This window comes from Dipodomys ordii, unplaced genomic scaffold (assembly GCF_000151885.1).
Source record: "Dipodomys ordii isolate 6190 unplaced genomic scaffold, Dord_2.0 Scaffold167, whole genome shotgun sequence".
Classification (NCBI taxonomy): domain Eukaryota; kingdom Metazoa; phylum Chordata; class Mammalia; order Rodentia; family Heteromyidae; genus Dipodomys; species Dipodomys ordii.
Genome location: NW_012267383.1, coordinates 1,563,297 through 1,580,429, shown reverse-complemented (window position 1 = coordinate 1,580,429; position 17,133 = coordinate 1,563,297). Strand labels below are relative to the sequence as shown.

The window sequence follows — 17,133 nt, the reverse complement described above, 5'->3', positions numbered from 1 at the left end:
GAAATGTACTCATGGGCTGGGAAGGTGGCTCAGTGGTAGAGCGCTTGCCTTGCATGCATGAGGCCCTGGGTTCGATTCCTCAGCACCACATAAGAAAAAAGAAAAAAGCCGGAAGTGGTGCAGTGGCTCAAGTGGTAGAGCGCTAGTCTTGAGCTGAAGAGCTGAGGGACAGTGCCCAGGCCCAGAGTTCAGGCCCCACGACTGGACCAAAAAAAAAGAAATGTACTCATTATCCTGCCCATGTAATTGTAACCCCTCTGTACAGTATTTTCACAATTGAAAAAAAAAAAGAGGTGATGAGCTTCCCTGCAGTGCCCAAGGTGGAGACACTACCCTCGGTGTGTTCTCGGTGTCTCTTCCTACAGCAAGAACCCACTGCTACACATGATTACAGCAGGGAAAGCAGAAACGACAAAGACCTTGCATTTGTGGAATTCCCAATCTGGACTTAGGGTGGGGGTCTGGCCCAGACCAGATATTCTTCTACATGGCTCAAAGGAATTCTCTCTCTTAAATCAAACATTCCTCACTCCTGGGTCAAGAGCTGGCCTCCTACAGTACAGTGTTCTGGGAAGTAAGCAAGCCTACATGCAGCAGGGAGAGGCCCACAAGGAGGAAGGGACAGGCAACACAAATAGCTCTAAGCCCTCTGGAAAGACACAGCTGAAATAAATATGATATGGATCCTGAAACTACTTGTTTTTACAGAATAAAGTCAAAGAGAAAATATTTTACCTGAGAAACGGAGATCTTTAAAAAATAAACACAGAGCCAGATCCTAGCTCCTTAGGAAGTTGAGCTATGAATAGGATGGCAGTTTGAAACCAGACTGGGCAGAAAAATCCAGGAGACTCTTTATCTCCAATTAACCAGCAAAAAAAAAAAAAAACTGGAAGTGGGCTATGGATCAAGGTGTAGAGTTGTCAGCCTTCGGTTAAAAAAAAAAAAAAAAAAAAGCCAAGGGAGAGATCAAGCTTTTGGGTTCAAGGCCAAAAAAGGAAAGAGGAAAAGATGGAGAGAGGGGGGGAGGGATGGGAAAAGAAAGGAAGGAAGGAGGGAAGCAGGAAAAAAGGAAGGGAGAGGAGGAGGAGGTTGGTTTGGGGTTCAGTTCCAAAAAAAAGGAAAGGAAAAGAGCAAGAAAAAAGGAAGGAGGGAAGGAAGGTAGGCAGTAGGTATTAGGTCTGCCAGGGAGAATCAGCCCCTTCCCCCTTCCTCTTCACCTGCCCCAAACCAGTAATCACCTGACTGTCAATCATCTGACTATGAGTCAGCAAAGGACCCCAGGCTTTGAGATCACTTCCTCATCCACTGAGACCACTTCCTGAACCTCCTCCCCTCCCCGCCCCCCATCTCAACTCCCTCCGACAGTGAGAGGCTCCCCAGGCCCTGAGATCACTTCCCCATCTTCTGTGTCCCCACCAGTATAAGGAGTCTCTCCTCTTTTTCCTTCCCCTCTGTCTCCATCTGGTGCAGGCAGGCAGTTTGCTCTCCCCCAATAAACTCTTTTCTTCCTGAGCCATGTGGAGATTTCCTTTCTGGCGAACCTTACAGAAGAAGGAAGGAAGGAAGAGAGGAAGGAAGGGAGGGAGGGAGGGAGGGAGGGAGGGAGGGAAGTCCCATACACAAATATTACAGTTAGAAGCTGAAAAAATAGTATTTTGTGCAAACCAGCTATACGTTTTAGAAGTCAGATGGATTAAGCTGATAGTAGTAATTGATTTCACTGGATTGAATTGAATTCTGAGCTCAGGGCTTTGTAATACCATCTCTCCAGATTGGCTGGAAAGTTTCATCAAAATGTTACCCATACCTAGAGAACAGAAAACACTATTGACACTGTCCTTCGTTTGTTGCTTCCCAAAACATCCAATCTGCCTCAAACAAGCAGAGATTCTACATTTTGAACCATCTCAAACAAGAATCACCAGAGGAGACCAAGCTGCCATCTGTAGTAGAGATGGTCGGTATTAGCAGTAAGACAACTTAATTATTTCCTGATGTGAACAAAGGAAATTCACTCGCTTTTACTGCAGCTGTTTCTGATTAGAAGAAAACCTGTAAACCCCAGTAATCATGGTTCTTACATTCTAAAATCTGGCCAGGTGTCTGTAATCTTACTCAGAGGCTAAGATCAGAGGATACTGGTTCAAAACCATCCAGGTCAAAATAGCCATGAGACTCTATCTCCAGTTAACCAGCACAAGCTGCAAGTAGAGGTGTGGCTCAAATGTATTAGCCTTTGAGTGAAAAAGGTAAGTTCAAGCCCTCAAGCCTTAGTACTGACACAATCACACACACAACTCACTAAAAAAAAAAATTAAAAAATGCTGGTATACAGCCATGTTAATGTACACAAATTATTCTAGTTCCTGTAGTTTCTGCTTTTTGTTACATAATTGACCTAATTCTTATAAGCCAATTATTGCCACTCCCATGTGGTTCCAGAATATTCTTTCTAGGACTAAATAATTTTCTTGGCTATTTTCTTCTGATCTTTATTTTTCTCTACTGCATCACGTTATTTACTTCCCATAACTGGGATATACAATTTATGGGCAGTAGAATATTCTTTTCCTGGAGATACTCAATTGAAGAATGTTGATGAAATATAAATTGAGTGTAAGATAGAAAGGTAGGGTTGGGAGAGATGGGGAACAGTGAAAGAAGGGGTGACATTGATCAAGATGCATTGTACTCATAAACTGACATGTCGAATTGCAAGCCCTTCATACAATACTTCAATATAATAAAACAATCATAAAATCTTCTAAATCTGTTTGAAGCTGGGCACCAGTAGCTCATGCCTACAATCCTATCTACTCCATAGTTGGTCATTTCGGGAAATCATGGTTTGAGGCCAGCCTGGATAAGAAAGTTACCAAGATCCCATGTCAATAGAATGGCCTCCCAGCTATGGCAAGAAATATAAAGAGGATCAAGATCCAGGCTGGCAGGAGCAAATAGACCTTATCTCAAAAATAACCATAGCAGCAGGCTATTGGTGGCTCATGCCTGAAATCCTAGGTACTCAAGAGGCTGAGATCTGAAGATCACAGTTGGAAGCCAGCTCAGGTGAAAAGTCTGTGAGACTCTTATCTCTAATTAACCAGAAGAAGGGGGAGGGGGAGAGGGAGGGTGAAGAGGAGGAAGAGGAAGAAGAGGAGGAAGAGGAAGAAGAGGAGGAAGAGGAGGAGGAGGAGGAAGAGGAGGAGGAGGAGGAGGAAGAAAAGAAGAAAGCTGGAATTGGAGCTGTGGTAGAACATCTCTCCTGCAAGCTTGAGATCCTGAGTTCAATCCCCAGTGTTGTCTATTTTTTTTTTAGAGGATATATATAACAAAGATTTCAAATACACAGAAATAAACAAATCACAATTCTAAATCCAGTGAGTCCTAAGATGACAGAAACAACACACTGGACTGGGTGCTCAACGGAGACTACCTGAAGGACTGTTTTTTTGTATTTGTTTTTTGGATGCCAGTTTTGAGGCTTGAAGTCAGGGCCTGGGCACTGTCCCTTTTTGCTCAAGACTAGCACTCTACGGCTAGATCCACAGCTCCACTTTCAGTTCTTTGGTAACTAATTGGAGATAAGAATCTCATGATTTTTCCTGCCTAGGCTGACTTTGAAGCATGATCCTCAGAGTAGTTAAAATTACAAGCATTAGCCACTGGCACCCAACAGAACTGTTTGTAAGCAGGAAGGGATTAGTGAGAGGAAGATGTGAAGGCATGGAGGTAGATGACAAGGAAGGGAAAGATGGCAACTAGAGACACAAGTACAGAGAGCCAAGAAGCAGCACTGGGACCTGAGGATGGAGAACAGCCTGAAGCCAATCACTCCCCAAATACGAGGAAGGATCTGTGACCCATGGTTCACATACTGTGTGTTACACCAAACAAGTCCTACTTAGAACCTAGTCACACTACATATTAGTCTGGCTTTCTATAAGTATAAAATATTGATTCTCACAGTATCTATCTCAAGAAAATTCTGTAAGTATCAAATAGCAAGACTCTCCCCCAGTGCTTAGCATGTATCAAGGAATCGTGTGAAATTTTTAGCAGCCATTATTATTAGCCACACTGAGTGGTCTAGGTCTGGCTGTGCCACTACATGTCCCTTGATGGAGAGAGACCTAACAAGTCACTCAGGTGGAAAACCATGTCCATCAGCCTGTCCAGATGGAGGCCTGGCTTCCCACCTCTTACCACAGTTTCACATCAACCCAACAACACAGATGTGAATTCACTTTGCACTTAGCCTCTTATTTTATAATCAGCCATAAATTCCCAGTAACTTTCCAGTGTCTTCTCTTAAATACAATGGGCTTCAGAATACTACAACATGGGCATGGTTTGACAAAGACCCAGTTTCAACTGTTGATGTCACATATTATTTTTCTATGAAAAGTCATTTTCTCTGAGCTCCACCTTTAGACAGGGAAACATGTTATTATAAAACCTACCTAGATGTTCTCATGAGGCTTAAAGAAGAGAAAAACAATCAGCAAGGTATTTAATACAGAATGCTAGGTATTATATTTATTGAAGCCTAGAAATAATGACATGTTAGGTCCTAATATTACTCCCATTTCACACACAAGGAAACTAAGGTTTAGAAAGGTTAAATAGGGTTGCAGCTCAACTATAAGTTCATCACCATCATCCTCTCCATCCTTATCTTTTCAGAACTCAAGACCCCAAGAAGCTGACGGCTTGGGCCAATGCCAGTCTATGCCAGGCCTGGGCACACCTCACCTCACTGCCTTCCTTCTAAGAAGGACTGGTTGACCTAGCAACAAAATTGAGCTTTTAATTCTAGCACTGGTGGCTCACATTTATAATCCTAGCTACTCAGGAGGCTCAGATCTGAAGATACCAGTTGAAAGTCAGCAGAAAAGTCTATAAGATATATATCTCCAATTAGCCAGCAAAAAGCCAGAAGTAAAGCTGTGACTCAAGAGATAGAATACCAGCCTTGAACAAAAAACCCAATCAAGAGGGCTGGGAAGGTGGCTCAGTGGTAGAGGGCTTGCCTTGCATGCATGAGGCCCTGGGTTCAATTCCTCAGCACCACATAAGAAGAAAAAGCTGGAAGTGGTGCAGTGGCTCAAGTGGTAGAGTGCTAGCCGTGAGCTGAAGAGCTCAGGGACAGCGCCCAGGCCCAGAGTTCAGGCCCCACAACTGACCAAAAAAAACCCAAAAAAACCCAAGCAAGAGTCTAAGGCCCTAAATTCAAGTCTCAGTACTAGCGCACACAAAAAAAGAATGAACGAATGAAAGGGAAATCTATAACATCCTCTATGAAGCCACTTATTTATTATCTTTTTTATTCTTAATGCCAAAGGACTGACAGCTGTTTCAGCATGGAAGGTGGGGAGAGGGGAGGAAGTCAGTTCAAGGTCCCAACTGCTCAGCACATCCTCTCTTCTTTCTTTCCAGAATGAACATATTTTAATATAAACTTCCATCTCCTGAACACACTCTGCCTCTCCCTCTCCTAGACATAATTTGACAAAATCTGCTATCAGGCTGGCTTGACACCTCACTGTGAGCTTGAATTCCTTATGAGTTATTTTTTTCTTCACCCTTGACCAATCTTTGTTTCTATGCCTTCAAAAATTCTTCTGTGCTCAGACCTCACGCTCTCTCTTTGCCTGTTTCAATACTGCTCTGTTCTCCTTGGGAAGCCTGCCTATGTTTTGTTTTGATAACCCCAGGCTTTTTTTTTTTTCCATTGCATTTTCCATAACACATTGATGCACCTGAAGCTGTTTTACCTATTTTTCTTTTAGGGTCTACAAGCACCAATTTACTGGGGAGCTGGAGGGGGATAGGACTTGCTTCTTCTCTGTCTTCTGGGGCCTTTGTACCTTTCCCAATGCAGTGATCATCTCTTCAAGGTGCCCTAAAAGGTATGTTGATCCATCTGCTTTCTTGCTGAGTGAACTTCTCTCCTCATGAAATATTACCCTTTTGTCCTCTTATGTTTCATGTCTCTTGTCAGGAAAGTACGTGTGATATGTACAGAGATGGTTTATTTTTTCTGAAACACCCTGCTGAGTCTGCCTATCTCTCATAAAACCACACGCCTGCAAAGTAACTAGCAATGCTCTTATTTTTTTCATGCAAGATCTAGGAGATACAAGAATTTTTCACATAGATGAACTTTGACCTCTTCCCATGAGTCCTGCCTCCCCCTCCCATTTCCTAACCCTGGTATCACCCTTCCTTTGCCCTGCCTCAGGAAGTAGATAATGACCTTTGCCAAAAAAGCTGGAAGAATAAGTTACCTTGACAGTTCTACAAACCAGACAGAAAAGGATATGTCCATATATGTCTATATGGAGATATTTGAGCAAAAGACTTGAGAATATACTACATTCCCCATGAATTGAATACTAGACTGTCACTTGCAATTTTTATTTATTATGTATTTGTTTATTGACTTGTTAGTAATAGGGTTTGAACTCAGGGTCTTATGCTCTGGCTTGGTCTTGTACAGTTCAGGCTGGCGCTTTACCACTTAAGCCACAGCTCTACTTGTCTTAGGTTTGTCTGCCAGAGCTGGCTTTGAACCAGGATCCTCAGATCTCAGCCTCTAGTGTCACTAGGATTAAAGGTACAAGTCACTGGTGCCAGTCTTTTATTTTGGGGGGGGGACCCGGTCGTGGGGCCTGAACTCTGGGCCTGGGCGCTGTCGCTCAGCTCTTCAGCTCAAGGCTAGCGCTCTACCACTTGAGCCACAGCGCCACTTCTGGCTTTTTTCTTTTTGCTTATGTGGTGCTGAGGAATTGAACCCAGGGCCTTGAGCATGCAAGGCAAGCACTCTACCACTGAGCCACCTTCCCAGCCCATGGTGCCAGTCTTATTAGCAATTGTTTACAAAAGCTCCTTTTTAAAAAAAAATCCCTTCCTTTCTCTTTAGTTTCAGTAACTGATTTCTTTGAGCATTTATTTCCTTCCTTTGCTTTTTTCGAACAGAAGCCAGGATGGTGGCATAGATCAAGGAAGCATGGATCCTTCTCCTTGGATGATGGGATTTCCTGATCCCTCAGGGGCTGCTCAGGCTCTACATACACACAGGTGGAACACAGTGGATCTGTTTATGTGAGCTGTGGCTCTGGGACAGTATTTGGCTGCAACCGTTATTAGTATTAGTGTCTTCTAGGCTAGCTGAAAATATCTAGCAATTTCAAACAACCCAAGAACTAAAGTGACCTCATCAGGTAAGTAGAGAGAAAACCAGAGGAGACAGTCACATCCACTCAGAGGTCAGACATGAAGGCCCCCAAGGGGACCTTTGAGCCTCAGCATCTTCAACATGGCAACTGAGTCACTTCCTGAAGGTGAGAGATTTCCCACTCAGAATATTAGCCTTCATTTAGAGTGAATTAGTTTCAAATGCAAAAGACTGCAGAGCTGGGCTGCAGGGGAGAGATTTCCAGCTTTTCCACTCACTGAACTTGCCTGGGCAAGTTCCCATCCTTCCTGTGTCTCCATTATTCAGTCTTTAACATGTGGGGATTAGTGGTTCCAAACACACGGCATAATCATGAGAATTAATGAGTTTGTGCTCCTAAGTATAGAAATACTCAATAAATGTTAGCTGTTATTACAAATTATGCTCAATATAGTCAAGGAGAGATTTTTTTTGGAAGTGTAGAGCATATCAAATACAAATATTAGTGCATCATCTTGTGTAAGTTCAATAAATACCCGTGGAAATGTTCTCATTGCAGAGGTGACATTTCATAGAACATTCTAACATAAACACTGGTAGACATAGAAGGAACTGACTGTTCTTGTTATACAGGAGAAAAACAATAACCAAAAAACAACAACAACAAATCCTCAAGAGGCTGGGATCTGAGAGTTAGTCGAGATTCAGAGATAATCATCTTCCAATCTGTCGCTTTAGGATACAAAGACAGGAAGAAACCTGAAGGGTCCTCTGGTACATTTCCCTTTCTGCCACATCTATCTTCTAAGCCATTTCTTATGTAGAAGTGGACTGTATCACCAGATTAACCAGCAAAGCATTAAGTTGCATAGATAACTTTGTTTCAGAAAGCAGGCTCTCCACAGAAAATCCTGGCCACTCTTTGACCCTGAGAAGATTAAGACCAGTAGCAACGTGAACTCAGCTGTACCACTACACTTCCATTCCTCAGGGAAAGCAAAGGAAGGATTAAACCAAACACCAATAAACGGAAATGTGAACTCTTATATATTGTTTTAATATTCTCTTCAATATCTTAAAATTCTGAGGTCAAAAAAGGAAAAGGAAGAAGTGGAAAGGAAGAAGAGAGGAAAAATAGGATAAGGAGGAAATGGAAGGAGAAAGAAAGGGAAGAGAAGAAGAGAGGAAAGAGGAGGGAGAAAGGGAGAGAAGAAGGGAAGGAGAAAGAGGGGAAGGGAAGGAAAGGGAGAGAAGGGAGAGAAGGAGGGAAGGGGAAGGTAGGAAGGGAGGAGAGGAAAGAAAGGGGAAGGGAAGGGAAAGAAAGGGAAAGGGAAAGGGAAAGGAAGGGAAAGGGAAAGAAAAGGGAGGAGTAGGGAGAAAAATGAAAAAATAAAGTTGGGTGCCAATGGTTCACACCTGCAATTCTACGTGGGAGATGGAGATCAGGAGAACTGTGGCTCAAGGTCAACTTCAGCACCAATATGAGACCTCAACAGAATCAACATCTGAATACTGTGTTGACATGTCTGTCATCCTAGCTAAATGAGAAGCATAAATAGGTGGCTCATGGTCCAGGATATCCCAGGACACACACATAAGGCGAAATGTGACAAAAACAATAAAGGCAAAAAAAGAGCTGGAAACATGACTGAATAAGGACTGCACTTAGCCTAGCAAGTGTGAACAGCTGAGTTCAACACACAGTAGCAAGGGAAAAAGAAACTAAGAAATTTAAAAAGAAAAAGGCCCAGGAATAGTGGCTGATACTTATAATCCTGGCCACTTGGGAGGCAGAAAGTGAGAGGCTCACAATTCAAGGGCAGCTCAGGCAAAAAAAAAAAAAAGTAAGCCATACTTCATCTCAATGAAAAAGAGCAAGGAAAGCTGGTGTGGTGGCATGTGCCTGTCATCTCCCCAGAGCATGAGGCATGAAATGGGAGGATCTATATCCATAGTTGCCAAAGCAAGAACAGGAGCCCCAGCCTGAAAAATAACTACAGCAAAAGGGGATGAGGCATGGTTCAGATGGTAGAGGGCCTGCTTATTACAAAAGCAATAACCTGAGTTTAAGTTCCAATTACACTGATCAATCAATAGAAAAACAAACTGTGGATCCACTAGTGTATTACTGTGACAAAAAGTAAACACAGCTTTGACGAGTTTGTAGTGAATGCTTCCATTAACTCTGAAATGTCCAGGAAGTACTATTACTTCACCGTGTCTATGTCAGCCTCTAGCCCTCTAATCTCACTCTTTCTCCTTTTCCTTCTCCCTCTCTCTCCATCACATCGAAATGTCATGTCCAAAGAGATTTCACAAGCGATCAGCACAACCCCCCTACAGAAAATGCAGCAAGAAGAATCATGAGACCCAGACTGCATCCATCACTGAATAACTAAGAATCTGCTTACAGATGACATATAATATACCTCACTGGTTATTTAATTTTATTTTTTAAAATGTTTAAATTGTCTTTAAGTAGTTGTACAAAGATTTCAATTACAAAGAGGTTTCAATGCAAAATTCAGTTTATAAGTACAATGCATGTCAGTGTATGAGCACAATACATCTTGATCAATGAAGGATCTCTTTCAAAAGCAAAAAGAGGCATAAGGAAACCCTGAAGAGGCCATCAATCAATCAAGTGTGCACCTTTCCTAATGCCTATGTCCAGAAACCAGGCTCAATCATCAAGAATAGCCATCACTAGATTCTACTGAACAGTTTCAACGAGCCCTCCATTTGGCCTAAGCATGATTGTGGGGGTTGGTGGTAGGGGTTGATGGGGAGGTAAATGGTGAGTGGAAGAGTGAGTGAATATAGTCATGATATTCAATGTATATACATGAAAACAGAACTAGGCAATTTGAAAGGATGAGTAGTGTTGGGAAAGATAGGGGAGAATGATAGAAGAGGTGGCATTGATCAAGATGTACTGTATTCATAAACTGACATGTTAAGCTGCACCTCTCTTATACAACTTTTTCTTTTTTCTGCCAGATCTGGGGCTTGAACTCAGGGCCTGGGCGCTGTCCCTGGGCTTCTTTTGCTCAAGGCTAACACTCTAACACTTGAGCCACAGTGCCACTTCTGGCTTTTTCTGTTTATGTGGTAGTGAGGAATCAAACCTGGGGCTTCATGCATATTAGGCAAGCACTCTACCACTAAGCACATTCCCAGCCCTCTTGTACAACTATTTAAACATAATTAAAACAAAAACAACTTTAGGCCAGATGCCAATGGCTCACACCTATAATCCTAGCTGCTCAGGAGGTTGAAACATGAGGATAATCATTCAAAGCCAGGAAAGTCTACTAGACTCTTATCTCCAATTAACCACCAAAAGGGGGCTGAGAAGGTAGCTCAGTGGTAGAGTGCTTGCCTTGCATGCATGAGGCGCTGGGTCCGATTCCTCAGCACCACATACTCAGAAAAAGCCAGAAGTGGTGCTTGGCTCAAGTGGTAGAGTGCTAGCCTTGAGCTGAAGAGCTGAGGGATAGCGCCCAGGCCCAGAGTTCAAGCCCCACGACCGACAAAAATAAAAAAAATTTTAAAAAAACCACCAAAAGGCCAGAAACGGAGCTCAGCTCAAGTGGTAGAGTGCTAGGCTTGAGCACAAAAGCTCAGTAACAGTAGCTAGGCCTTGAGTTCAAGCCCCAGGACTGGCACCAAAAAAAAAAAAAAAAAAAGGTTTTTTAAGCTCACTCTTTGCAAAACAATGACCTCTTGAGACACTGGTTCTGAGTATTTAGTAAGCATTTATCAACCAAAGGAGCCAATGAACTGTCTTTTAAAGGTCAGCTAAATTTAGTTTGCAAATGCATAGCTTGATGACATGTAACACAGCTGCAGTCTACACATTTCATCTTGAATATTGACATTTCCCGAAATCCATTTGACCTAAGTTCTTGAAAACTGAGCTAGTCAAGAATCCAAGATGGAAAAGATGAAGAAAACAACATAGAACCATCAAAACGTCCCCTGCCAAGGTCTCCTGAGTCACCCCCAAGAGCCTGCCCAGTGGAATATAATAATCTAAAAAGAAAGAAGGAAAATACTGTTTCATGAGAGCCTCAAGAAAACAGACCTCAGCCAGGTGCTGGTGGCTCAGGCCTGTCATCCTCCTACACAGGAGGCCAAGATCTGAAGATGATGGTTCAAACCCAGTCTGGGCAGGAAAAGGCAGAAGTAGTAGAGCCTAGTAGAGCCGTAGTTCACAGGGTAGAGTGCTTTTTCCCTCTAGGGAGGAGTTGGGGAGGAGGGAGAGAGGGAGAGGGAGAGAGAGAGAGAGAGAGAGAGAGAGAGAGAGAGAGAAACAGACCTCAGAGAGAGTATCCTCCCCAGCTAAGAAACCCCATGATCCAGGCAGAGAACAACTGACCCAGATCCACAGCAAACTAGAAGGCAAGGAGAACCTATTTTCTAGCAACAGGCTCATCCCAGACTTCTTCTCATTTACCTCCAGTTCCACGAATTCTCTACACTGGGGATTGAAGTCAGGGCCTGGGCATTGTCTCTGTACCTTAGCTTTTTCACTTAAGGCTAGAGCTCTACCACTTTAGCCACAGTTCCACTTTAAGCTGTTGGGTCACATGGACTTTTTTGCCCAAGCTGGCTTCAAACTGGGATCCTCAAGAGGAGATTTTTAAGACAACATATGGATTTCATTCTACCTGTATTATGGATAACTCCTGTTACACTCATTCCTCATTCATTCATTCACAAAGAAAAAAAAATCACTTAGTAAAGAAATCAAATGTAGCCAGGTGCTGGTGGCTCATACCTGTAATCCTAGCTCCTCAGGAGGCTGAGATCTGAGGATCATGGTGCAAAGCCAGCCCAGGCAGGAAAGTCTATGAGACTCCTATCTCCAATAAACCACCAGAAAACTGGAAGTGGCGCTGTGGCTCAAGTTGTAGAGCACTCGCATTGAGCTGAAGAGCTGAAGGACAGCACCCAGGCCCAGAGTTCAAGCCCCAGGACTGGGGGAGGGAGGAGTAAAGCTTTAAAAACTCTTTCACAGCGTTTAACTGACCCTAACAAAACACTCCACCATATAGACACTGAAATATACCAGTAATTCATCACATGTCCAGAGCACACTGAGTTCATCAGATATAACACAAACAGTATGCTATCTTTTCATGTAACTCTGGCTAGTTGTTTGTATTTGGATTATTTTTTTCCAATTAGAAAAATTCATTGTTTTCATATCCTAAAAATCCGTAAAGTTCCTTCCAACACTCCAGCAATATGTGTGCAAGTTAAAGCAGTAAGGGCAAATCATTTTTGGGGGTGGAGTATACAGAGACTCAAACTCAGAGACTGAGAGCTATTCTTAAGTCTTTCACTCAAGGCTGGCACTTTACCACTCACGCCACACCTCCACTTCTGGCTATTTTTTGCTGGTTAATTGGAGGTAAGAGTCTCATAGACTTTCTGCATCAGCTGCATCTCAGATCTCATCCTTCTGAGTACCTAGAATTATAGTCCTGAGCCACCAGCACCTGACAAGAAAAAAAATCTTAGTAATATTGGGTCATTCTTGGAAACAGTAGCTTCCAATGAGTTCAGGATCAGTATGAATTTTCAATAAAGAAATAAAGATCATATACTATTAAAAATGCATAAATCTATAAAATGAAATAGTTCTTCCCATGGTAATTAAGTTGACCATTGTAAAAACTAGTGAGTTAAGCCTGTATTATTTGATTTTCTACCTAATCGTTTATTAATGACTCGTTCAAATATCATGCTAACTATATGAAAATATTTTTTTAATCTTAGAAGCTAAGAACTACAAATTTTGAGGTTTCTTTTAAACAAGGCCAGCATTCAGTAGCTAAAAATAAAGTCTTATCACAGGCTTTATATTATCCCATTAAAATCTCATGGATTTTCAATCAATGCTACAAAAATTAACTTTTATTGTCTATTTCCCTCTAAAATACTGTAATCCCATAAAATGAAGCCAACTAAATAGCATAAACAAGTCAAAGCATAAATTGAGTAAAATTTTACAATTTCCCTTCAGAAGTTTATAAAAAAAAAAACATTTCTAAACAATAATTCTTCCAAGCTGGCCTGGGCATGAAATAAACATGAGAAGAGATTCAAATCTTTTTAAAGCTATTAGGAGCCAGGCAGGCACTGGTGGCTCACACTTGAAATCCTAGCTACTCAGGAGGCTGAGATTGAGGATCGAAGTTTGAAGCCGGCCTGGGCAGAAAAGTCCCTGTGAGACTCTCATCTCCAATTAGCCACTCAAAAACCAGAAGTAAAGCTGTGGCTCAAAGGTAGAGGGCTAGCCTTAAGCAATACAAACTCAGGGACAGCACCTACGCTCAGAGTTCAAGCCCCAGAACAGACAAAAACAAAAACAAAATAACAACAAAAAAAAACTATTAGAAGCTGATTTTACATGTTACCTCATTTTTCACAATAACCCTATGGGTTAGGTGCAAGTATTACAATATTTGATGCAAGAGGAATCTGAAACAGAGTTTAGGTATTTGCAAATGCTTATTCATGGCCAGGTGTCAGTGTCTTATTCCTGTAATTCCAGCTACTCAGTAGGTAAAGATTGAGGATCCTCAATGCTTTCACAAAGGAATCATTCATATGTCCTATAAGTGTTTACAATGCTAAGACAAACTGACACTGCTTTTATTACAATCACTCTCAACAGGCTTCTTAAGAAAAAGGAACAGGAAACGAGAAATTCTAAGCTGGACAACAACAGCATTAACCAAAATACTAAAGAATCCACAGCAACCCCTTACAGCACTCTATGATCTCCTGTGTTCTGGATAAGAACAGAAAGCTGCCATTAAGCCACATAAAGTTGGCCTTGAAGCCACAACTGCCATTCTTGAATACTGTACATGGCATCAGTTAAGCCAACAGAAGAGTGTACGACTTGAGATGCAATTCCAGGAGCTTCTTGTGAAGCAATGGAGTCTCATGCCAACCTGAAATGCCTGCCTCCTGAGCATTTTCTCTTTCCACATATGTCCCGGTACATGCGGTTGGAAGTAGAAGCCTGGACTTGACTGCTCTACACAGTGAGAGGAGAGAACTTATCACGCACTGGCTGAGATTCATGGGGGAATAAGGCTGCCAAGAATCAGTATCCAATTGAGATTGAGCAGAACAAACCTGACTCTGTCAGCCACTAGAAACTCCACCAACTTTTATCCATAAATTAAAAAGAATTTTGTCTCTTAGCATGGGATTTATTGGCAAAAGCTTTTAGTGTAGTGTTCCAGATTAAGCAAGAAATATTTTGAGGAAATTATTTTTGTGGTAAGCTCAGTTTAAGAACCAAAGGAAGCCAGGCACTAGTGGCTCACGCCTGCAATCCTACCAGCTCAGAAGGCTGAGATCTGAGGATCATGGGTTGAAGTCTGCCTAGGCAAGAATGTCTGTGAGAATTTTATCTCCAATTAACCATTACAAAGGCAGAAGTAGAAGTGTGGATAAAGTGGTAAAGAGCCACCCTTAAGGAAAAATGATGAGGACAGTGCCCAAGCCCTAGTTCAAAACCCAGTACAGGACCAAAAATTGTTTAAACAAACAAAAATACTAAAAACTAAGAAAAAAGATTGGAGTATATAGGGGGAAAAAGCCAGAAAAGGTCATGGTATCTAAATGGTAGCACCCTGGGCATAAACAGTAATAAACTCGCTTGATAATAAATAACTTTAATTGTGCTAGATGGTTTGGTCTGTGTTATTATGCTAGTCAGAAAGTCATTGCTCTTTTTGGATCTATCACCAATATAAACCCCCAAATACATGACAGTGATTTGGCTACAGACATCTAAAAACTACACCAAAAGACTGAAGTGTTTTTACCATTCTAGAGAGAATTCCACAGCACATATAACATATGACCTAGTTCATCTCTAAATAAAGGGACTAGGAAACAAAAACTACAGTCAAAAATTTTAAAAACTTAGGGGCTGGGGGTTTAGCCCAGTGGAAGAGCGCCCGCCCGGCGCGCACAAGGCCCTGGGTTTGGTCCTCAACCCTGGGGAAAAAAAAAAAAAGCTACAAAAAAACAAAAGAAATTTTTTTTAAACTTAAAGTGAATGTGGATTAATACCTAATTTTGTTAATACCTAATTTTGTGTGTGTGAGAGAGAAAGAGTCCTAGGGCTTGAACTCTGGGCCTTGAGTACGCATTACTTGACTTTTTTGCGCAGGCTGGCATTCTATCACTTAAGCCATAGCTCCACTTCCAGCTTTTAGGTGAATAAGTGCAGAGAAGAGTGTCATGAACTTTTTAGCCTATGCTAGCTTTGAACCATGATTCTCAGATCTCAGCCTCCTAAGTAGCTAGGATGACAGGCATGAGCTACCAGTGCCCCAACTTAACCAGAAGTTTTCCCACTAGGAAATGCAAACAAGGCTACTATTCCACTTTAAGCAATCTTTTACAATTTTTCCTGCTGTGCTTCAGTTCTCACTCTCTTATGGGGACCACACTCAACCTGTGGTTGGAGTTGCCATTACTGCTCCAGGAAACTCTTGAAAATTCTGATGTATCTAAGTTTATCTTTAAACAAATAACTAATACATTTTTACTTTGCTGTGGCTTGAGGTATTTAAGAAGCAAGCAACATACTTCAATAAATATACCTGTGATGATGAACACACTGCTAATTGTCACTAGTACATTAAAATATTCATAAGAAGGAAAATCTCACACTCAAGATTTTCTTTTCAGGCTGGGAAGGTGGCTCAGTGGTAGAGCGCTTGCCTTGCATGCCTGAGGCCATGGGTTCGATTCCTCAGCACCACATAAGCAAAAAGAAAAAAGCTGGAAGTGGCACTGTGGCTCAAGTGGTACAGCGCTAGCCTTGAGCTGAAGAGCTGAGGGACGGCGCCCAGGCCAGAGTTCAAGCCTCACGACCGGACCCAAAAATAAAAATAAAAATAAATAAATAAATAATAAAAATAAGATTTTCTTTCAAATCAATAGGATTCTTTTATTGATTGCATCACGGAAGTATCAGAAACTGGTCAGGATCCAAAACAGTCTCCAAAGATGTAGTAACTTAGATCTTATTCATCAGCCTGTTGAACTGCTCCTTTTTCAGAAACATAGATACCATCCAAAAATTTTCTGATATCCTTGTTTTTAACTGTTGTTGCTTGCTGAATTTGAGACAAGTTCAGAATCATTTCCTTCAAAGATTAATTCCTCTTTCTGGGGTTAAGAGAATGAACAAGCAACACCTGTCCTCATCTGAACTCTTTTCTTCACTGAAGAAGGTTCGGATTTCAACTAGAGACCCATTCTCCTGAATAATGACATTGATGGGGAAGTGAGCATACAAAAAGCTCATCTTGTAATGAAAGCTGAGAGTAACACCCTTGATCATGTTCTGCACATGACTACAGATAGTGCACATGGAAGCCAGTTCCTTTCTGTTTCCTCACCATTCATCAACCAGGAGCCTCTTCTGTTTCTTTCCAAGGAGGCTGAGTTCTACGTTGATGTGGTTGAAATCCCTCTGCAGGGTTCCACGGGGACCCTTCACAATCACCATGCGACCCTTCAGAGTGATGTCAACATTTTCTGGAATGTGGACAGTCTGATGGCTGAGAATGGTCTTCATTCTCCCAATAGATGGGGCAAAGAGCGCAAGGTTTTCTTGAATTCTCAAAAATGTGATGAGAAGAAGAGTTCCCTGGATTCCCTTCCACACCTGTGCTGGCATAAATTCACACCACCAGGCTGGGCACTGGTGGCTCACATGTATAATCCTAAATATTCAGGAGGTTGAGATCGGAGGAACAAGGCTCAAAGCCAGCCTGGGCAGAGAAATCCTGGGATTCTTATCTCCAATTAACTTGCTAAAAGCTAGGCATGTGGCTCAGGTAGTAGGATGCCAGCCTTGAGCAAAAATGTCAAGTGAGAGTGCCAAGATATTGAGTTCAAGC

General features: G+C 42.0%; 1 protein-coding gene and 1 pseudogene across 1 annotated transcript in view; both read right to left on the bottom strand.

The window, feature by feature from the left end:
• Tmtc1 (transmembrane and tetratricopeptide repeat containing 1) overlaps positions 1–17,133 on the bottom strand; it is a 140,380-nt gene that overhangs the window by 93,788 nt on the left and 29,459 nt on the right. The window lies entirely within an intron of this gene.
• Positions 7,901–16,809, bottom strand: LOC105998649 (annotated as a pseudogene).